The sequence below is a fragment of the Felis catus genome, chromosome B1 (genome assembly GCF_018350175.1).
Source record: "Felis catus isolate Fca126 chromosome B1, F.catus_Fca126_mat1.0, whole genome shotgun sequence".
Classification (NCBI taxonomy): Eukaryota; Metazoa; Chordata; class Mammalia; order Carnivora; family Felidae; genus Felis; species Felis catus.
The window spans coordinates 141,032,235-141,055,865 of record NC_058371.1 but is presented as its reverse complement, the minus strand read 5'-3'; the positions used below and the strand labels follow the sequence as shown (position 1 = coordinate 141,055,865).

The 23,631-nt window shown below is 37.7% G+C and overlaps 1 long non-coding RNA gene across 1 annotated transcript; it reads right to left on the bottom strand.

Moving 5' to 3' along the window:
- Window positions 1-1,486: 1,486 nt before the first annotated feature.
- On the bottom strand, window positions 1,487-21,332 carry LOC123385029. Its single transcript, XR_006596994.1, has 3 exons — window positions 21,200-21,332; window positions 19,022-19,118; window positions 1,487-1,636 (listed from the first exon to the last, which is right to left on the bottom strand). It is a non-coding gene; the product is annotated as an uncharacterized LOC123385029 (long non-coding RNA).
- Window positions 21,333-23,631: the final 2,299 nt, after the last annotated feature.

Below are 23,631 nucleotides of genomic sequence, written 5' to 3'. Positions count from 1 at the left end.
TTGTGAGGAGTAAGAATAGTTAACACTTACGCTCGCTTCACACCAGCCCTGCTCTGAGCACTTTAAATCTGTTCATCATCAAAATGACTTTATGAGTTAGGTACTCATGTCAACCCCGAGAGGGCTGAGGGATATTGAATAACTTCCCCAAAGTCACACAGCAGTTGAGTGGCTGAACCAGGGTTTACACTGCTCAGTAGTGTAGGGCCAGAATGCATACTCTTTACCACCACAGAATATTGATAATGCTTATGATGCTCAAGTATCACGTACCGTGGAGCTTTAACGGTCTAATAGAAACTGAATAACAGGGGATTACATAGACAGCATTTTTTTTATTTTTCAACCGACAATCTGTGCATGAGCATTCAAGTCAGGGACCCCAGCTCTTTCTCCATTTTTGTTCTTCTATCCAGCTGGAATTACTTCCATCCACCTGGTCCAGAATGGCACACATTCCAGGCTGCAAGGGGGCTGAAAAGGAACAGGTGATCATGTGTTCCCTCTTCAACAGCATCTCTGAAATTGTACATCTCACTTTAGCTCACTTTCCATTGGCTAGTGTGTGCTCATATGGACACATCCAACTGGTCTTTAAAGACTATAAATATACTTTTTATTCTGAGAGAGAGAGAGAGGCAGGGAGGGGGGAATGGAGAATAAAGCAAATGAGGCAAAATATTTTAAAGTTACAGAATCTGGGTAAAGTGTATATGGGTATTATCTATACTATTCTTTCACGTTTTCTGTAAGTTTAGTTTTTTGGTTTTTTGTGTGTGTGTTTTTGCCAGAATACAAAACTTCATCATTAACTAGTTTGAATAAATAAATGAGTGAAGGGGCGCCTGCGTGGCTCAGTGGGTTGAGCATCGGACTTCAGCTCGTCATGATCTCAAGGTTTGTGAGTTCGAGCCCTGTGTTGCACTCCCTGCTGTCAGCACAAGGCCTGCTTCCGGTCCTCTGTCTCCCTCTCTCTCTACCCCTTTCTCCCTCTCTCTCTCTCTCTTTAAAATAATAAAAAAAAAAACATTAAAAAATCTTTTTCAAAAGATGAGTGGCTACACCTAGAGACAAGGATAGCATATCTGCCTGGAGCAGTCAGGGTGAAGAAGGCAGAGGGGAGGGATAGGCCTAGGGTATTTCCTTCTGCCCAGCAGAAGCAGAATCCCAGGGAAAGAAAGCATCAGGCTCACTCCACCTAGGTGAGGGCACTGTGACTCTGTCACTCAGGGAAGCCCAGAACCGCAGCTGAGGGCAGGAGGCTGCACCGCAAGGGGCTAGGCCTAGGGGATGGATAGAGTGGTCCTAGGCTGACATCATCAGGGGGCATTCATGCACTGAGGGTTCTGCAGATACGACATCACCACGGCAGAGATGGACAGCACGTGGATACTTGTCATCCACTTAGGGTCCTCAAAGCTCCAGAAGTTGGCCAAACTGATGAAGGAGCAGTAGACAGCGACCCAGATGCACCACTTCCGCCTGAGCAGGAGGCTGCACGGGATGAACCTCCTGCCAAGCAGGTTCATGGAGTTCAGCGTTGAGAACACTCAGTTGACTGCGGCTTGTACCCCAGCGCTTTGCCCGGCTCCTCCGTAGGCCTGATGTATTGTTAGAGGAGTTGTTTTTCTTCCCTCTGTAAGTTTAGTTTTAAAGTAAAAGTGTTTTAAAAGTCTATTTATGACTGAAAAAAAACCCCGCTATCTACTACTTAGAAATTAAATACCGGGTCCTGCACAAAGTACTTTGTAGCCAAACCTCTGTTTCCCCAGCATCTATTCTTACCAAAATTAATATAACCTTGATGGGCGGCAGTGGGGCGGGGGGAATCCTGTCACCTGCTTTTCTTTTCTTTTGAATTGAAGTATAGTTGGCATGCAATGTTATTTTAGTTTTTAGGTGTAGTTGATTCAACATGTATGTACATTACATTGCAAAACGTTCAAGTTATCAGCCACCGCTTTTTACAATAACGTTTATTAGAGCACAGGCATTCATTTATGTATTTTTTTACGGCTGCTTTTGTGCTACAACAGTTAAGTAGTTGCCACCAAGACCATCCGGTCCACAAAGAAAATACTCACTGCCAGGCCTTTACAGAGACAGTTTCCCAACCCCTGCTCTAAACCAGTAGGTGTCCCGAGCTTTAATGAGAATTAGATACACACACGCATACACACACACGTTCCTGAGCCATGTGTATCACACTCCTTTACCCCTTAATACTTAAGAGTGTATTTCCTAAGAACAAAGATATTTTTTTACATAACCACACTATAGTAATCAAATTCGGGAAATATAAAACGAATACATTTATCCAACATTCCAGTTTTGTCAATTGCCCCAATAATGTCCTTTACATAATTTTTTCCCTCCTCTTTTACAGAATGTGGTCCAGGATCACATGTTGATTTTTGTATCTTTTGTGTGTGTGTGTGCGAGTTGTTTTTCATGTCTCTTCCCTATTTTCAATAGGATTTTTAATCTTTTTTCCAATATTTAGAAATTCTTTCTATATTAGAAGTGTTAGCCCTTTATCTCTGATATACACTGCAAAAACTTTTCTTATAATTTTGTCATTTGACTCTTGACTTTGCTTATGGTATGTTTCTGCCTGTGCACTCATGCAAGAAGATTTTTTAATGTGAGACTTATTTTTACATCTGAATTTTGAGTCATCCTTAGAAGTTTTTTCTACACTGACATTAAAGTTGTATTCACCAGTATTCTGTATTTCTTCCAGTGCTTGTATAGTTTAATTTTTTACATTTTATCTCTGAATCATTTGGAGTTTATTTTTATGTGAGGTGTGAGGAATGAATCTAATTTCATCTCTTCCCAAACGGCTGCCCGGTTGTCTCAATAGCATTTATTAAAAAGGTCCATCTTTGCCCCAGGGATTTGAGATCCCATCATTATCGTATATGAGATTTCCATACACATTTGGGTCTATTTCTGGGCTTTTAATTCTATTTCATTGGTCTGTTTGATTATGTGTGTGCTGGCATCATATGGTTCTAATTATAGAGGTCTTGCAGAGTATTTTAATAGCTGGCATGGCTATTCTCTCCCAGAGTAGCTTTTACTTTGCCGTGTTTTCCTAGATATTCTCGGATGTTTATTTTTCCATATGAACTTTATTTCCTATCAGCTTGTCTAGCTCCAGAAAAAAAAAAAAAGTGTTGGTGTTTTTATAGGGATCATGTTAAAATTCCAAATTAGGTACAGAACTGATTATCTTAATGATTTTGAGACTAGAATAAGGGACGTATTTCCATTCATTTCAGTTTCTTTGTGTGTCTTTCAGGAATGTTTTATAACTTTCTTTGTATATGTATTCAACATTTCTTGTAAACTTCCTAGATATTTTACCTTTTTTTGATGCCTCTGAAAAGGGGCGTTAAGAGATTTGAGATTTCAGAGATTTGAATATTGCACGTTAATTTTATATCCTGCTATCTTACTCAATTATTTTATTGATACCTAAGTTTCATAGAGAATTTTCTAGGGTAGCACTGTCCAATTGAAATACAATGTAGTCAGATGTGTGATTTTAAATGTTCTAGTAGCTAAATTAAAAATAGTTAAAAAGAAACAGATGAAATAAAGTTAATAGTATATTTTATTTAATTCAATGTGTCAAAGTATAATTTTAGCATATTATCAATAGTAAAATTATTAACAAGATGTTATAAATTCTTTTTTTATATAAGGTCATCAAAATCGAGTGTGTGTTTTACATTCACAGCATATTTCAATTTAGATCTTAAATTTTTATCAGAAATGTTTTGTGAATTAGATTTTGTAAATTTACAGTTGGAAAAGTATATTCACGTATCCAAATTGTTCCAAGCATACTTAAAAGTTTTCTTATCATTGATGCAAGTACCCAAAAAAAAAATCGTTTCCCTTTGATATTGACATCCACATTGACAAAACTGTTGTTTCCTTTTTTTAGAAGCACTGATTTGACTTTGTAGCAAAAGCATCTATCTGTTCAGAAAATTCAAAAATTCTTGTGTCAACTTAGTATTACTAACATCAAATCCAAAAGGGTATTTCATAAACTGAAATTCAGCCTTCAGATGAGGAAAATAGAGACTCCCAGAGGTAACTCTTAACCAATGGGGTATCACAACCCGGATAAATACTCCTGCATGCTATCATTTATGTGGACAATTCTGAGAGCCATTCTCTATGCTTCTCAGGAGGTGACATAGGACCTATCCTCAAGGGTGACCTTGATAATGCACCGTTACATGGTCAGCTTTCCTTTCTTCCCTGTCTCATTCTCTCCTATGCTTTAACTCTGGCCCCATGGAATCATCTCCTTCAAAAACTACTGGTGCTTAAGCCCTTATCTCAGGCTCTTTTTTTCAAAGGAAATTCAAACAAAGACAGGGATTTACAAAGTTTGGAGCATGGGGCATGTGTAAAAATAGTTGCAATGCTTGTAGAAAAACAAACTAGAAATATCTACTAAGACCTGAAAATATTGTTCTAGAACTTGAGTCAAAGGTGAGAACTGGAAACATTGATTTATATTGGTTTCTTATTAAATTAAGTAAGGACACAGTGTTAAAACTGAAGTCTGTATTGTGGCTGTGTAAGAGAATATTTTTATCTTTAGGCATATATAACTGATTCTTGAAAGTTCAGAAGAAATATGTAAATTCATGTATGTATACGTGGATATATATGTGTGTGTGTGTATATACACACACACACACATATATCCATATATCTGAGAGAGAAATAGGGAGACAGAGGGAGAAAGGGAAAAGAGAGGAGAGGGAGAGGTTCTGGGTAAAGAGCATATGGGTGTTCCTTGTACTATTCATGGAACTTTTCTGTAATGAAATTATTTCCAAATAAAGTTTTAAAGAAACTATTCTAGAGTTTCTTTTCAAAAACAGCCAATGTCAGTCATATAACTTCAGAGTCAGCAGCAGCCTTTAATTTCATACTACCTACCTATAAAAAAATTTCTGGACAATGCTGACAAGTTAATATTCTTAAAGGCTCCACATTTGGGCTCACGAAAAAAAAAATAGAGGAAACATTCACTCGGAAGTGATTATAAACAGTCACACTTTCCCCCCACTTGAAAACAAAAGGTAATGTTGGCTATTGCCATTAAAATCTTGGCTGCCTCTTCCCTTATCTTGATGACCTGGTTTGCAGAGGCACTGTGAAAATTCATTAGAAAATGGTAAACAGCTGAGATATTGGGTTCAAAGGTCACGCACTGATATAATTTCTTCCCTGGGTTTCTTGGAAACTTTGGTCAGGAAATCTCTTGCTGAGTTACTGAGCAAAGATAATACAGATCTTGTGGGGAGAAGGTCTGTTCAGGAACAAAAGGTACACTTTCCAGCAACTTGAGCAGATGCGTGTGAGGCAGAACTAACTTGCTAAGGCTGGAATAACTTTGACAACTGATATTACACGATTCCTTCACTCGCCAGAGTTCCATGGGGGCAGCTCACAACTGTCTTCCGCTCTAACTGCTCATTTGCAGCCTCCACCGTTTTTTTTTTTTTTTTTTTTAATTTTTTTTTTTTCAACGTTTATTTATTTTTGGGACAGAGAGAGACAGAGCGTGAACGGGGGAGGGGCAGAGAGAGAGGGAGACACAGAATCGGAAACAGGCTCCAGGCTCTGAGCCGTCAGCCCAGAGCCTGACGCGGGGCTCGAACTCCCGGACCGCGAGATCGTGACCCGGCTGAAGTCGGACGCTTAACCGACTGCGCCACCCAGGCGCCCCAACCGTTTCTTAAATGATACCTGCCAAGTCACCATCTGTCTGTGCTTAAATATATTCAGCCCCAAGCAGCTCATTACACCTGAAACAGCACTAATGAGAGTCCATGTCCTTGTATACACAAAGATCTTTTATAAGTCATTATTTTTAATAGTAATAAAAAAATAGGAAGAATTTAAATGCCAATCAATAGAAGAACTGTTAATTCACCAAAATTCTAAGTACTATTAAAAATAATATGTTGGAGGGGCACCTGGGTGGCTAAATCGGGTAAGTGTCCAGTTCTTGATTTCAGCTCAGGTCATGATCCTATGGTTGGTGAGATCGAGCCCTAAATCAGGCTCTGCACTACCAGTGGGATTGGTATTCTCCCTCTTGGGATTCTCCCTCTCTATGTCTCTCTCTCTGCCCCTTCCTTCCCTGTCCATGTACGCTCTCTCCCTCATAATAAATAAATAGACATTAAAAAATAATACATTGAGGGGCACCTGGCTGGATCATTCGGTTAAGCGACTGAGTTCGGCTCAGGTCATGATCTCACAGTTTGTGAGCTTGAGCCCTGCATCAGTCTCTGTGCTGACAGCTCAGAGCCTGGAGCCTGCTTTGGATTTTGTGTCTCCCCTCTCTCTGCCCTCCCCACCCATGTTCTGTCTCTGTCTCTCTCAAAAATAAATAAACATTAAAAAAATTTTTTTAAATAATACATTGCATCTATATACATCTATTTGAAAAATGTCTACAATATATTGTTAAGCAAAATTAAGAGATAATAAAATATAGTTTACATAATGTTCTGATTTTTTGTACAAAAAACTGTAAAGGTTGTATCCATCTGCAAAAAAAAAAAAAAAAGCAGTCTAGAAGGATAAATTCCAAACAATTTCACACTCTTAGTAGTGGTTTCCTGTGGTGAGGATGGTGGAAACAACTCATTCCCACATTTTTTGTTTCACTGGAGGAAGAGTTTCCCTTACACTTGTGACCTTGGCCCTTATTCCTATTCCTCTCCTTGGAGATGTCTGGGTAATATGATGGAAAAAGCTTATTCTCTCCAACTCTTATTTCCAGGTAAGGAGCAGGCATTAGAGAAATATCACTCCTGTAGACGGTAGAGGGTTAGGTTTGCAAAAGAAGTGAACAGGTGTAAATTAGTCACAGCATGTCTTTCCCTCTGCTGGGAATCAGACCTCAACAGAACCCACTCCTCTGCTCTTCCATTCCATGCTGTAAGTTTTATGGAGGTGGACATTCTTAGGTTGTAGAGTATTCCTGATGACTGGGGCATTTGAGTTCTATCCTGGGATTTGGTATTAGCAAGACTCACTGCTGTCTCCCACACAGGCCACATTCTGTAATAGTTGTAACAGTAACAGGGGCACCTGGGTGGCGCAGTCGGTTAAGCGTCCGACTTCAGCCAGGTCACGATCTCGCGGTCCGTGAGTTCGAGCCCCGCGTCGGGCTCTGGGCTGATGGCTCGGAGCCTGGAGCCTGTTTCCGATTCTGTGTCTCCCTCTCTCTCTGCCCCTCCCCCGTTCATGCTCTGTCTCTCTCTGTCCCAAAAATAAATAAATGTTGAAAAAAAATTTAAATTGAAATACTAAAAATGCATTCAGGGACGCCTGGGTGGCTCAGTCGGTTGAGCATCCAACTCTTGATTTCAGCTCAGGTCGTGATCTCACCATCCTGGGATCGAGCCCTGTATAGGGGTTGGTGCTGACAGCTTGGGGCCTGCTTGGGATTCTCCCTCTGTCCCTCCCCTGCTCCTGTACTATCTCTCTCTCTCAAAAGACATTTTTTTTTTTTTAAGAATTAAGCAATTGGCTTGCAGAACCACTCTCTGTCTTCATGACAAGAGGACTCTGCAACAAGATTAGGCTGTTCCCCACCCCCCTGTGTCAATTAAACTTCCTCTTGTTTCTCCCCATCCAATCAATGTTTTATTTCCTTTAGAGTAACAAGTATCACTATCTGAAATGTTCTTAACTGTTTGTTGTCTAATCCCACTGGCATGTAAACTGGACAAGAGCAGCAACCTCATCTAGTTTATTTGCTCGAATATTCCTAGCAAGGCAGCTAGAATATCTGATCCCCTTAGGAGCTCAGTAAGTATCTGTTGCATATATATATATATATATATATATATATATATATATATGAGATCAATAAATCTCAGTTAAAATATATCTTAATTTACATAGGAAAAGAAAAGACTCTGTATAGTAGATTCTAACTAATTCAATTAATTAGGAAATTCTTCACTGAGAAGTATTAATGATGTGAAATTGTTAACAGACAGGCATGTATATTTAGGAGCTGGTTATAAAAAAAAGAATGCTAAATGTGTACAGATTGCTTCTTAAATATGAGAATTTTTACAGTATTATTTGGATTACTATTATTATTTTTAAAGATTTTCTTTTTAAGTAAACTCTACACTCAACATGGGACTCAAACTTACAACCCTGAGATCAAGAGTTGCATCCCCTGCTGACTAAACCAGCCAGGTGCCCTGATTTGGATTATTTTATTTCATTGGATTGGATTGGATTGATTTTATTGCTTTTTTTTTTAATTTGGAGTATTTTAAACCTTTCTAAACTTGAAGCGTTTACCTACTAAGAAGGACAAATGCCATCTCAAGAATGCTTATGATCAGACCCAGCTTAAGACCTGGGACAGCAATCACCAAAAGCAAGTCTTCTTATTGCCCTAACCACTCTTCCACATGTAGCCACTCAAAATCTCTAAAGATTGTGAAAACTTCCTAAACTCAAGACTGTCTTAGTTTGTTCAGAGTGCTATGACACAATGCCATAAACTGGCTGCTTAGAAACAACAAACATTTATTTCTCAAAGTTCTGAAGTCCAAGATTAAGAAGCTGGCAGGTCCAGGGTCTGGTGAGAGCCTGCTTCCCAGGTGGCCATCTTTCACCTGTAAAGTCACATGGTGAATGGAGCTAGGGATCTCTCTGGCGCCTTTTTCATAGGGGCACTGATCCCATTAGTAAGGACTCTTCCCACATGACCTAATCACCTCCCCAAGACCCCATGTCCTAATACCATCATTTGGGGGTAGGATCTCAACATGAAGTTTTCAGGGAGACAAACATTCAGATCATAGCTCAGACAAAAAAATAGCAGAAGCAAGAATTGAAACTTAAGGTATCTAACTGCAAAGCCTGTATTTTTTTTTTCAGTATAAGATGTTTTCCAGTAGATCAGAGTTTGATAACATGTCAGACATGAAAAGTAAGATAGAAAGAAGAGTTTAGAGACTCTTGGAAAGAAGGAACCTGAGATTTACAAAATCATCCGCTTTTCACAGGTCTTAAAATGCTTGCGCTTAATCAAAAAGTGAAGGTCATATTAATAAGGGGCTGGATATTGTTAAGTAAAAATCAGTATCAGGTAATACCTACAAACAGCATCCTGGGAGGGTACCATCTCCAGCATCATCACCATCAAATAATTCTTATGCTTTTTAATGTTTATTTATTTTTGAGAGAGAGACAGAGAGAGCAAGCTGGGGAGGGGCAGAGAGAAAGGGAGACACGGAATCCGAAGCAGGCTCCAGGCTCTGAGCCGTCAGCAGAGAGCCTGATTTGGGGTTCGAACTCATGAACTGTGAGATCATGACCTGAGCCAAAGTCAGACACTTAACTGGCTTGGTCACAAGCCACCCAGTTGCCCCAAATAATTGTCATTGAAGAAGCTACTGAATGAGGCATGAGAAGTTATACTCAGCAATTAATCTAAGGATTTGAAGTGATAAATTTGATACTCAAAAGATCTTATTTCTCGAGTTAACCACAATTAACTGGAAAGCTCAAATGTGTTGACAGTATGTTAGCATGAAACAATTATGATATGGATCTTTTTCAAGGAAATTTCTTTCTGCTTGTTTCCATGCATTGGAACCAAATATATAATTAGTGACAATTTGTTCAAAGTATACAAAGTGGCAAAATGCTGAACTGGCAACTGTATATATTGAAATTAAATGGTAAATACTTGTTCTCTCACCTTTCATATTTACAATAATATTTTGTTTCCCCTGTGAGATTCTCACTGCATATAATGTAAATGAAAATAAAAATGTCTTGACATACATGAAATCTATAAGGTCATTTGTAACATTTGTGATAAGCTTTGAAATGTGGTATTAAAAAACATGGAAGTTTTTTAAAAAATTTAGTCTATTAACATTCATTTCAAACCTTTTCCCGCACAGACCAACATTTGATGTAGTTACTGCTTTGTTTTTCTCAATGCAAATGTAAAAAAGGGCTTCAGTTAGAACAAGACGCACAGCCCCAAATTTGAGATTCCCAGAGTTTTTGGCAAGTTCTGTTATAGAGTCTAAAAGGTTTCCTTGGGGGGCACCTGGGTGGCTCAGTCAGTTAAGCATCTGACTTTGGCTCAGGTCATGATCTCATGGTTCGTGGGGTCAAACCCCACATCGGGTTCTGTAACTGACAGCTCAGAGCCTGGAGCCTGTTTCAGATTCTGTGTCTCCCTCTCTCTCTGTCTTCCCCCCACCTCCGCCCTACTTGGGCTCTCTCTCTCTCTCTCTCTCTCAAAAATAAATAAACATTAGAAGGTTTCCTTGGACTTCTAGCAGGACTGCGAGCATGGACAACTTTGCATTTATGTACAATGTTCCTGGTTACCTTTTTGGCCAAAGCTAATATTAACTCTCTCCTAATGAATGCTAACACTTTCCGTAATGCAATCTGTTTTACCACCTGTTGTCTAAATATTCTATTTTCTTTCACAGTTGCTAGAAAATTACCCTGTTTACATTTTGAGTTCACACAGCTTCTGTGAGTCTTTCATTAGAATGAAATCAATTCTATAGCTAGATTGATAGAAAGTATTTGCTTAGGTTGTAAACGATCTGATTAGTAGTTGTTGAAGGGAGAGCAAAGTGATGCAGAAGAGGGAAATAGAGTACGAAGTATCTCAGCAACCGCTGGCCAAAAGCCATATAAATACCAGAACTGTTCAGTGGACTTCAAGACATAAGTTGATTCTGGTTATCAGGCAGGTGTTTTTGGCCTCTAACAGTTGCATTTCTTGGCCTCCTCTGTTCTACAGCATTAGCTATAAGGCCAGAGGGCAAAGGAGCCTACAGGACAAAACTCTTTACTGAAAGTGACTTGATTCACATGGTGAAGGGAAACTGGTCCTGTCCTGGATTTAAGCAAGTGTTGCACCATCTTTTATAATCATAACCCTCAAGAAAATACATATTTAAATTTTGAAAGGCTGTTCTTGGGTCTTCCGTCTTCATACTTTTCTTTGAAAATCATGCTTTCAGTAAATGTAACTGAGCATCACAAAAAGTTAAATAATGTAAATACTAAATTATGAATTCTTATTAGGAAAGGCTGTGGCTAACATTTTAGTTCTGAAAACGTATTTTCTATTTTAGATGAAAAAGATGTGTGCATTTAGGAAAGAAATATAGAAAAGACTCCATCTGGAAAATATATACCAATATTTGGCAGACACAGAGAAATTAAAATCCATGGCTATGCCTACATAATTACAAATACTCATTTAATTATATGAATTCAGCCAACAAAGTAAATTCCATGAAAATCAATAAAAGCCTCTTCACTTTTCTTTTCAATTGAGGTAACAGTTGATAAATAGAGGATGTTTAAAAATTCTTAATATTTTCTTTATTTTGTTTTATTTTATTTTATCTTATTTTATTTTATTTTAGGGACAGATCATGAATGGGGTAAAGGCAGAGAGAGGGGGAGAAAGAGAAATTCAAGCAGGCTCCTCACCGTCAGCACAGAGCCCAGCACGGGGCTTGAATTCATGAACCATGAGATCATGGCCTGAGCAAAACTCAACAGAAAGATGCTTAACTGACTGAGCCACTCAGGCTCCCCTTAATATGATCTTTTAAATAAATATTTGTTGTTATTTTAATCACAAAATGAATGCATGCCCATTATGGAAAATATGAAAAAAAAAATCCAAAACCAAAATCAAATTATCCATAAATCTACCTTTGAAGTATCATCACCATTACTTTTGTAGTGTATGTCTTTCGGACTTTTCTATGCATAGATTATGTATACACTTAAAAAAATAGTTTGCACTATTTTGTCACTTATTTTCCACCTCAAAATTATGCACAGTTTTTCTTTATTCTGCTGCATTTAATCTTTTATGATTGATATAAAAGTTGTTGCCAATGTTCTATTATAAATACAGCTGCAGTAAATGTCTTTGTAAATAAATTTGTATACTTTCCATTATTTCATTAGGGAAATATTAGCACTTAGAATCCATTGCTAATATTTCCCTAATGAAATAATGGAAAGTATACAAGATAAACAGCCTTTTAGAAACATTGAAATAAATTATACTCTCACAGATAGTGATAAGAAGGCTAGTTTGCCAATGACCTGGCTAACACTGGGTATTATCAACCACCCGTTTTCTTTCATATGTAGACAGAGCACAATCAAACAAGTGCAAGAGGTGGGCAAGTATATATATTTCCTTCTAAATGGTCCACAGATTTCCCTGGAGTCATGGGAAGTCATGGAGACATGATGCGAGTCAAAACCAAGTCTTCAAAAGCAAGGCAGAGGAACTAAATTAACATAATTTCGGCCACTGTGTCCATAACTTCCCTTGTCTGACTCATTTGTTCCTTGTACATTCATGTGTCTTAGCTCTGAGGCTGCCTTTGTTTCAAGTTACTCAGTAAATTACAAAAGGCAGATCAGCAGCAAAAGAAGTAAGTTAGAACACAGTACAGAGGAGAGATTTTTTTTTATCTCTACAAAATTCAATGTTTTATTAAAGTGTATTTGTTATTTATTCATGATACTAAAACACTATGATTTGTTCAATCTTTTATTACCCACACAAAATAATCTTTTATTACCCATTAACAAAAGTATATTTAAAACAAAAACAAATTAGTTTTCTAGAAAAATTGCAAAGGCATTACACAGGCACCAAGTTTTCTGAAAGAACCAGATAGTAAATATTTTAAGACAGTCTTGCAGGCCATATGGTGCCTGGCACAATTATTCAACTCTGCCCTTGTAGCATGAAAACAGTAATGGGCAATATGTAAGTAAATGAGTGTGGTTGTGTTCCAATAAAACTTTATTTACAAAATTACACAACTGGGTGGATTTGACCTTCAGGCTGTCATTTGCCAACCCCTGCTCTATCTTACTGTTTGACTCTAAAGAAAAAATACACTGAGGAATGTTTGTATAATTATCTTCCTGAGGTGAGATCATTTTCACATGAAGTAAAATTATTCTTTACATTAAGAGATAATTTTTATTAAATATCTGTTAAGTGAGAGGGATCACATGAAGCCACCGACAGTCTAAGAAAGGGCCATTGCTTTGGTAGAAGGGACACAGAAGGGAAGAGTCAAAGAAAAAAGCTAAAGTTGAAAGGGTCTCCAGAGGACTTCTTTTGCCTCATCCAAATAATACTTAATACCTAAACTCTTCTGAAGTACTTTAGACCTTATAAATCTTCATGGATAAGAACAAAGATAGACCTCAAATCAAAATCAAAGCACTGCTCAGTGCAAAAGCACAACTCTGACATTACTAGGCAATGAAAACAGTCATAATCCTCTTAATCATTGTGTTATTAGTATTGGCAGGTTTGTTTTACCTGATGGTTTATTTTGTTACTTATTTGGGAGATGTTCTTCAAAAATTAGCTATCATAGCTACAAAAATTAGCAAAGGAGTGATGAATGACTTGAAAGAGCTTGTAAGAAGCACACCAGGACAGAGGAAATGTTCAAATGGAAAGTCAGAACCCACATGTGTTTCTTTTACAACACAACTTGATTTAGATGTGTCATATTGTATACATTTTTTACAGTGTCACTTTGGCTTTATGACTAAAAGAACATTTCTACCAAAGGGCTAACCTGTTCAAAAGTTCAGAAGAGAGTTTGTATTATTTTCCTCCATGACACAAGCCCTTCTGCCAGTTTAGGTCCATGTGGTAGTTTAATGGTGGCCGCAAATCCTTTGATACTCCTACTGAGAAATGGACTCTATACCCTCTCATATTCTCTAACAGAACACAGTGGAAGTGACATCATGCCTGTTTCCAGGTCCAGGCCTTAAAAACCCAACCATTTTCATTTTCTGTCTCTTGTAACACTTGCTCTTGGAGTTCTGAGCTGCTGAGTAAGAAGATTCACTACCCTGTTGAAAAGTAAAAAGTCCAACTACCTTGGAACACAGAAAAGTCCTGGTACTACATGAGGAAAGAGAGGGGCCCCGCTCTCTAGCCGTCCCATCAAAGCACCAGGCACACGGGCAAAGTCATCATGGACCACTTAGACAGGTTTAGTTGCCAGTATATTGAGCAGAAGAATCACCTAGTGAAACTGTTCCCAATTTCATGAGTCATAAAATTGTGAGATATAATAAAAGGCTTGTTATTTTAATCCACTAAATTTTGGTTGTGACATAGCAATAGGTGACTTGAACAGCATCTATGAATGACAAATATCAAGAGATATTTACATGCATTCTATAGCAATAACTTATTTTGTGTTTCTTTCATTTTCTGGTTACTTTCAATAAAATACACATCCCTGGCTTTTGTCATTCCATGGCTATGGTCATCTGAGAGTTACATTTCACTTCCTAAACAATGAACCTCACTAAGAAATTTCTAAGACTCTTATGGACTCATGATTACCACTTAAAAAACAACTTTTGAAAATGTTTAAAGCCCTCCACAGAACCAATGTTTATTGGCAGGCAGATCTTAAAAATAAGCAATAGACTAAAGAGCTGAATTTAATATTAATTTCATAGCTAAATCCAACTTAATTATCTTGTTCAATGATTTCCGATCTCAGTTTTAAAACACTTTGCCATCATTAATGCATTCAAGCAATCACAAAGTTCTCCATAATATCTCAAAAAAATACATTTTTCTTTCATTCAAATTAGAATAAAAAATGTAAAATGTGTCAAACAGCAGAAATTTGGGGAAGGAGCAAATGGTACTTTCCATGCATAAATAAAATCCTTCAGAACATAAAATAGGTACCATAAGAATATGTCATACACTTGTATATATACTGTATTGGTATTTCCACCTGGTATTCTCAGGTATGCAATTCCACAGTACATACTATTCTCTCATGTGAGAGCAGGGAAATTTGGGGGCGCCTGGGTGGCTTAGTCGGTTAAGTGTCTGACTTCAGCTCAGGTCATGATCTCCTGGTATATGGATTTGAGCCCCATATCAGGCTCTGTGCTGACAACTCAGATCTGGGAGCCTGCTTAGGATTCTGTGTCTCCCTCTCTTTCTCTGCCCCTCCCCCACTGTGCTCTCTCTTCTCTTTCAAAAATAATAAATAAACAAGAAAAAAAGCAGGGAAATTTGTTGAATGGCTGTAACTACCTGGCTTCTCATCCCAAGACCTTCACTAGTTAACTCATGAAAAAAAAAAAAATATATATATATATATATTAATATGAAGAAAATGTTGGTTTATAATGACAATCTTTTTCTGTAGAAATTACTTTCTAGCATAGCCTGGTATGGTGGAGTATTTCTCAAAAAGAGTTAAATAGGATTTGATTCTTCAGGATCATAACATGTGTTAATTGGACTTGAAATTCCCTTGTAAATAAGTTTAGGGAAAGTTTGAAAGGAAATTGTTAAACACATTTCCTTTCCAGAATTTCCTGGGAACCTTGAATACACTAAGTTCTGTGAACCTCTAAGGGATACCACAGTATGCAACATCAAGCATAGTTGACTGTGGCATCCTTTTTTTGGAAAATCATTTTGGAAAATGAGTACGGACTAAAGCGCACTTTGGGAAAGGCTGGCAGAGTGGAAAGTTTCTGGAACTTGGAGCTCAGAGGCATTGGTTACAATCCTCATATTCCACTTACTGGCTGAGCAAACAATTTATCCACTATTAGTGTCAATCTCATCTTATGTAAAGTGAGGATAATTATACATGTGCTGACTGGTACTCCACAAAGTTCTTATGAGTAATAAACGAGAAACTTTTAACTATAAGTGACTACTTCAATGCCTGGCATACTGAAGGCCCCAGTGAATAGAATGTTGGAGAAATGATCTCCTTTGAAGAATATTGTCTTTATTTTTTTTAAGGCCCTGGTGAGAGGTTCATTTGCTTATGAATTCTAGTGTTGATTTCTCATCAACCTCCAAATCTTTACCCTGCCTGAATGAGCCTAGCCAGTTTTCCTGAAGCCTCACATCTTGTGGCAACGACCATAGAATATGCTATACCTTCTGCTGAACTGAAAGTCAACTTGGTTTTGTTATTTAACCCATTTTACATTTGGACAACTAAGCCTAGGGATTTTAAAGTTAATTTCTCAAGAAAATAAAACTTGGACGTAAAACCTATCTTAAACAGAGAGCTAGTACCAGAAACTCAGGGCATGGCTTACTTAATCTCTTTGACCCTTTGTTTCCTCACTTATAAATAAAAATAACTGTCCTATAAAGAATATCATGAGGATTAAATTTGATAATACATATGGTAAATACATTTATAGTGTAGGATATAGTAATAGAGTTAATAAACCATTCTATACTAGTATCAAAAGAAATTTTCATAGAATTAAATAATATTAAAATTAAAGGATCTATCATAGATTACCTAGTCCAATTCCCTCCTTTTCAAGAATTAAAAAAAAAAAAAAGCTCAGAGGGATGAAGCGTGAAAGAATTTAACCAAGGACATACAGTTCTTAGTGGTCATGTCAGGCAGGATGTAATAGCTTTGTCCAAATATTAAAAAAAAAAAGAATAGATTTGTCCTGTGTGACCCCAAGGGATAAAATCAGTGGTAAAACTAGAGGAGACTAGGTAAAGAAGAAATGTCTAGCAATCTCTGTGTTCCACTGTTGAAATAGGCTGTCTCAGGCTGCCACTTTCCCCTCTAATTATATATTGAAACTGACTTCAGGAAGATGAGGCAGGCCAGATGTATAGTTATTCACGCTCTGGGTTGAGTGCATTGGAGATTAATCATATGCATCATGGCTTGGACATGCGGTTGACACGTTGCCTGAGATAGGCCCAAACCTATGACAGAGCCAGCTCTGGATTTGTTTTAACAGAAATACAGGAGCTGTTATCTCATTGGAAGAAAGGACTCGAAACTTTAATTTCTGGACCCTTTACATAAGATTGAGAAAATGCCAAGTATTCATATCAAAGAATAGGGTTTCGAGGAGATTATAGGGAAGCTAAATTCCTTTAACCCAGTTGGTGTTGCCACTGGGTATATATAGTAGCAAGGCTCAACTCTGCTGGATGGTTAACCACAATTTCAGAAGCTGCAATTTTCTGTTATCTGTACTGACAGCCTTTTTATTTATGTGGATAATTGAAAATTGACTATAATTATGCAATCTGACAACTTCAAGACAACTCATTGAGTGTTACTCTTTAGAAACAATGTGAATTGAGATGTTCCACCCACTAGACAGCCCAAGTCATGTTTGCTCATGGTTAAAGAATGTGCCATCAATCACAATACGCCAAACTAACAACAACAACAAAGAAAGTTCTCTCTTAGAAACAATCTAGGCAAGACAGGACTGACAGTAGCAACAAAAGAGAAGTGAGAGGTGATTTGAGGAAGTAAAATAAAGTTCAGTAAAGGCTGGGATATTTCTGTGGAACATTTTGAGAGGGGAACTCCAAGACATGCCTTCCATTTGTTCAGATCGGGACCTGAGTTTGCATATTTTGTGATTTCAGAGTATGTTCTGACTAAAACAGCAAATACACTTAGTATAAATGGTTAATGAAGCTAGCAGTAAAGTGGGCACATCCTGTTACAATGCACATAAGAATAACAAAGCTAATATTAACCTAGCACTTACCATGGGCAGGCACTGTGCTAAAACGTTATACATGAGTTAGCTTGTTTAATCCTCCTAACAAGCCTGTGATGTAGGTGCTATTCTTAACTCTGTTTTCAGAAACTAAAATTTAGAGAGAGAAACTGTTTTCCACAGCTGTTAAGTGTCTCACCTCAGGTCTGAACCAAGGTTTTCTGACCCCAGCCTTATATTCTTCATTATTGTGCAATAGTGTGCTGTATGCTGTCCTGTCCATTAACCCTGGCAACATCTGAAATGGAATATAATCTTGTTATTTTAGTACTCCTGCCCTTGCCCCCGGAGAAGCCCATTATTTACCACCTCGAGTGGCCAGCTGAATGCAGGCCAACCTTTGGGACCTGGTGTGGCTCTTCCACATCAATCCTTGGAAGAAACCTACTAGAAATAAGTTATTTCTCCAGCACGGTCATGAGAGGCCAGAGACCCACTAAAGATGATAGGCCTTAACCAGGAGAAGTGGCATAAATTGAAACACAATCAGGAAAACCTTCTAACCATTATTTCATTTGCAGTGATACTTGAGTGTGTCTCACGGGTGCTGCTAAGGAAACCGTTCAAAGGCCCAGCCTATCTGTTGCAGGTCTAACTTTCTTAAGCCTAAGGACAGTTGGGTACAGAGCCACCAGATACATGTATGAAGCAGGTGGGCATTCAAGACACTGAAGAGGGCACCTGTACCCAAATCTTTTATCACCAGAATTGCCAGGTGGTGTGGAATCCTCACCACTACTATTACTTACTGGGATAAAGCCTCCTATATTAGAATGTAAATTATGCTCTTGAAAAGATGAATACATTTATCCTTTTGCATTCACTGTAGACCAATGAGCTGTAATGTTAGAAAAGAGAACTGGGCTTCAAGGGAATGAGACCATGGTAGGGAAATTTTGATGGAAAAAGAGAATTAGGTCACCATGGTGTTTTCCAGACACAAGTCTGCAGATTAAAGATGATCCAAGATGAAGTTTTCATTAATTTATGATGAAATATGAGCAACGAGGACCATGTAGTAAATTTTTAAATTAAAATTATAAATTCTGATATCATGTCCTTTTTTTTAAATGGTACTGTGTCATTTCTTGCATGAAATGATTGTGATAAAATATGAAGATTGGTTTTTTTTTCCTTTCATTTCTTTCTTGACTTGGCAAAATAAAAACCAAGCAATTTTTCACTCACCTTTAATGTGGACATGTGCATGTGCTGAGTGCTTCACATTCAATATTTTATTTAATCTTCACAATGACTACATGAGGAATGTACTGTGGTAACCCCTATTTTACAGATGAAGACTTCCAGCCCTAGAGGATAAATAACTTACCCAAGGTTACATGGCTGATGAGTGCCAGAACTGATTTGTCCTTCTTCTTCCTCCCATTTAGGGCAGGGATATCGGGGCCTTTGTGGAGTGATGGGTACTAAAAACAGAGAAATGAAATACAGAAGATAAATTTCACCTACTTAACTTTACTCAAGACTCCCTAGAACTTTGCTTGCAAAAGTATTTCCCCTTATAGTCAACATTTATAAACTAACATCATAAAATTCTAGAAGGCTATGGGCAAAACAAGTATTAAATTTTATCTCCTTTATTTTAATGTCTATTTATTTTTGAGAGAGAGAGAGAGAGAGAGAGAGAGAGAGAGCATGAGTGAGCAGGGGAGGGACAGAGAGAGGGGAACAAAGGATCTGAAGCGGCTCTGTGCTGCCAGTAGTGAGCCTGCACAGTGAGCCTGGTGCGGGGCTTGAACTGACAAACCCATGAGATCATGCCCTGAGCCAAAGTCAGATGCTTAACTGACTAAGCCACCTAGGCACCCCTCTCCTTCTTTTTAACAAATGAGAAAACTTAGGGGTAGTGTATGACTTAAAATTCTAAATACTTGCAAATCACTAGCACTCAGAAATGTATACTTAAAGCAAAAGACATAACTGTAGCCATTGTTGCTAATGTAGGAAAAGAAAATAGACAAAGGAGAATAAAGTCTGATCAAACAAGTAAAGTATAAACTCCAATGTAGCCAGTTCAATCATCCATGACAAATGAAGAACAGTAAATAGGAAAAAAAGCCTCCAGAATCGAGTTAATTTGAACTCAGTGTTTTGTGCATAGTAAACACTCAACAAATAGTCATTACTAAAAGAATGAATGAATTCCTAATTTTATATTGCTCATGACACATGCATCTTTTCTTTTGCTGGAAATAAACATTGAAGACCGATGAGGATGCTCAACCATGAGATAACCTACAAGGCTATACTTGGATTGACTAAGTGTGCTTGCCATTAAACATAGATGTGAAATAACAATAGGCAAAGATGGTAATTTGGACATTTGGACATGTAGTGATTAAGTTTTAAGAATTAGTAACATTCATGTGGCATTTTTCCAAACTATCAACATACGAAAATATTTTACATTACTGAACTTCCTTGCCACCAAAAAGTCCAGTTAAGTCCAGAATCATGCTTTCTTTTGGGAGGACGGAAGAGTTCTCATCAACCACAACAACCTCAGCAGATAGCTCTCTCTCTCTCTCTCTCTCTCTCTCTCTCTCTCTCTCTCTCATGCTCGCTCTGGAACATATGCCCAAGATTAGAATAAAGTCTAAAGCATATGTTCACCATTTCCAAATCCAAGATATTCTAAGTGGCATCTTCTGTTGGTTAGAAGGAAAATGAGTGAACAGTCAATTAAACTACCTTTTTAGTGTTGAGGGGGACAGAAACAGAATAGGGATCTGTGGCTTCAGCCCTGAGCTTCAGAAAATCCCACTGTAACTTTCTATCTCTAAGCCAAAGAGCTAAGAAAGATCATCTAATGCTTTTGAAAGGCAAGCATTGAGGTAGGGACCTCAGAGAACCCCTCATCTACTTTGTAGACTAAGATGCAACCTATTATATAGAGAAATCAGGTACCACATTGAGTAGTTTCCCATCATGGCTTAGGTTTGCGTAAGAAACACGACCAAACTAAATTTTATTCCTGAAAATGGATTGAGAGACTGGTAAATTTCAAGAGTCTTCTTCATTAATTAGGGATCAAAGATCATGCTCAACTTCCTTCACTCATGGAGGGAAGCTGAAAGTCCTGATGGCAATGCTTGAATCTATTGTTGACTCTCAGAACCCATTTCACCACAAAGTTGAGCCCCCAAGGCTGAAAGGAGATAGAAGAAGTGAGGTTTGAACTTTCCCTTTATTTTCATTCTACACAAACCTGCCCATTAAAAATGGTGACTAGATCTCTGTCAAGTAGCTAAATTACCTGAAGAATTTCTAGTGACCATCAAGCTCTAATTTCTGCTTCTGGACTCTCATTCTGAAATGGGCGTTTCCTGCAGTGTCTGCTGGCTCAGTCAGCAATGCATGCAACTCTTGATCTCAGGGTTGTGAGTTCAAGCTCCATGTTGGGTACAGAGATTACTTGAAAGAAAAATCTTAAAAAAATAAATAACTAAGATGGAGGTTTCTGGAGCTCTATGAAGAAGTAGTATACCATGGAGGGCAAAATCCTGAACAAGTGGCTCCCACAGTTGTCTGTTCGGGGTCAGCAACTATTTCAGGAGACCCTGGAAGTGAAAGCATTAGGCAGGTTTTGAACTTGGGTTACAGGATCTTGGAGAATTACCTTTCAGCTGGGATGCTGGACTTACTGCTTCATTTGTTCGGCAACAATGAATTAAGCACCTATTAGGTGAAACCAAGAAGATGGGATTATGGGCAGTTTAAGAAGCTGCAAAGTGAAACTAGGATTTGGGATTTTGATTGATGACCAGCATAGCTCCACAGGCTCCTCTGAGTGCGAAGCCAAGGGATTCCTCACCTACACCCCTGACCCACATTTTCCTTATCCCTTCAAATGGAAATTACCAATTTAGCATCATCATTAATTTTATCAGAAGTTTGTCCTCCTGAAAATTTCTAAGCTAAGATCTAATTGCATAGTCTCATGATAGATCTACCACATAGGCAATATCAAAGCTAACACTGTTGGGCTGTGTACTAACCAATAAAAGCTAGATCTATTGCAAATCAAGAAAGGAAGAAAAAAAAAGACCTTATCTTAATTTTCTCTTTGGCCTCCAGTGGGTAGCATAGTGCTTGTCCCATTGTGGACACTTCATAAACATTTACAGCATTGAAAGAAATTCCTAATAGTGAGGGTTTTTTACCTTGGACTTTGTTTGGCTGGATGCAATTATTTGCTTGATATTTTCTCATTTGAAATGTCTTTGAACCAGTGAATAGTAATACTGAGCAGCAATAGAATAACAATTGATTTATTTAACTTTTAAGCCAGGAAAATTTGCTCCCTCAGGCAGCAAAATTCAGTCATCCAGTCTACTGAGTATTTGCTTCCTTTAATGCCAAAATTTCAGCTTCTGTTGAAATATGCATCAAGAGTGTTCACCTGAAACTATTCTAAAACTATTGACTCCATAATTTTTGCCTTTTGTCTCAAAATTTTTGTCCCATTTGTAAGAACGGTGTTATGATTACCTATTTCCTAAGAACAGGTAGGAGGTTTGTGAGCTACCAATTGGATATAACTCTACATATGCAGTTACTATTACTTTCATGCCAATGACTCAATATGCAAATGTGCTGAAATCAGTTGTATATTGAAAGCAACAAAGTACTGAATTTTTAAAACGATGAATTCTAAACATATTCAGATTTAAGACAATCACAATAACATACACTCTCACTCATTTGAGTTAATTTTCCTGAGAAAGAACAAAGTGGAATTATAGCCAGATATACACATGGCACACAAGAAGTCTCACTGACCACTGGTCCACTTATGGGAGTGTGTGATACATGTGAATATTATTAGTCACATGAATCACAGTGGAGAAAAATTTGCAAATTCCTGTTGTATATGCATAGTCTTTTACTGTGAATTATAATCACTTTTGGAAAATTTGCATTTAAGCATGCTACAGTGTAAGTGCCCACTATTAGAAATAAGGCAAGAGTTTCCTGATGGCACTCTTTAATAATGCACCTAGCACCTACATTCCTCAGTTCCTTGTTCTGCCTTCTTCTCCATAGCACTGATCCCCATCTAACATACATGTTATATATATCTTAATTATCTGTTTATATCTTCTTTCTAGAATGTGAACACTCCATGAGGGTGTGGATATTTCTCTTGTTTTCTACTGTTTTCCCAACCTCTAGAATAGTGCCTGGTACATAATAGAGACTCAGTAAATATTTGTTGAATGAATAAACAGGATGGGAATATTTGTTCTACTGAGCAACTCTTCTGAAGAAACTGTATTAATTTTTTTTTTCTGTTTTAGGCTGTCAGTTACTTTTATTGAAAGAAAATTTGGGGGCACCTGGGTAGCTCAGTCAGTTAAGCGTCTAACTCTTGTTTTCGGCTCAGGTCATGATCTCACAGTTCATGAATTCAAGCCCCACATCCAGCTCTGTGCTGACAGAGCTTGCTTGGGATTTTCTGTCTCCCTCTCCCTCTGCTGCTCCTATGTGCACATGCATGTTCTCTCTCTCTCTCTCTCTCGCTCCCAAAAAGAAATAAATATTAAAAAAAAAAAAAGAAAATTGGGATGATGAATGAAATAAAATCACTCAACAATCTAAAACACAATAGTTAGTCTAAAAGTAAAAACAGTAGTGATGGAAGAGAAATAATCTAATAGTCATTCTTTTCTCTGCTTGACAAATTGGAGAAGAATACACTTTTCAAAGGCTTGAATATGATATATATTCCAAGAGCTGCTAAAGAAAGGAACACGTCTCAAATCAACATTGTCTACAGGAAAACTAATAATTAATTATCAGATTAGACAGCAATAATACTGAACAATAGAGTAGTAATTCTTCTAAATCAAAGAAGACATCCTTCTGAACTAAAGTATTAAGAAGGATAAAACTAAGATAAACCCATTTTAAGTGTCA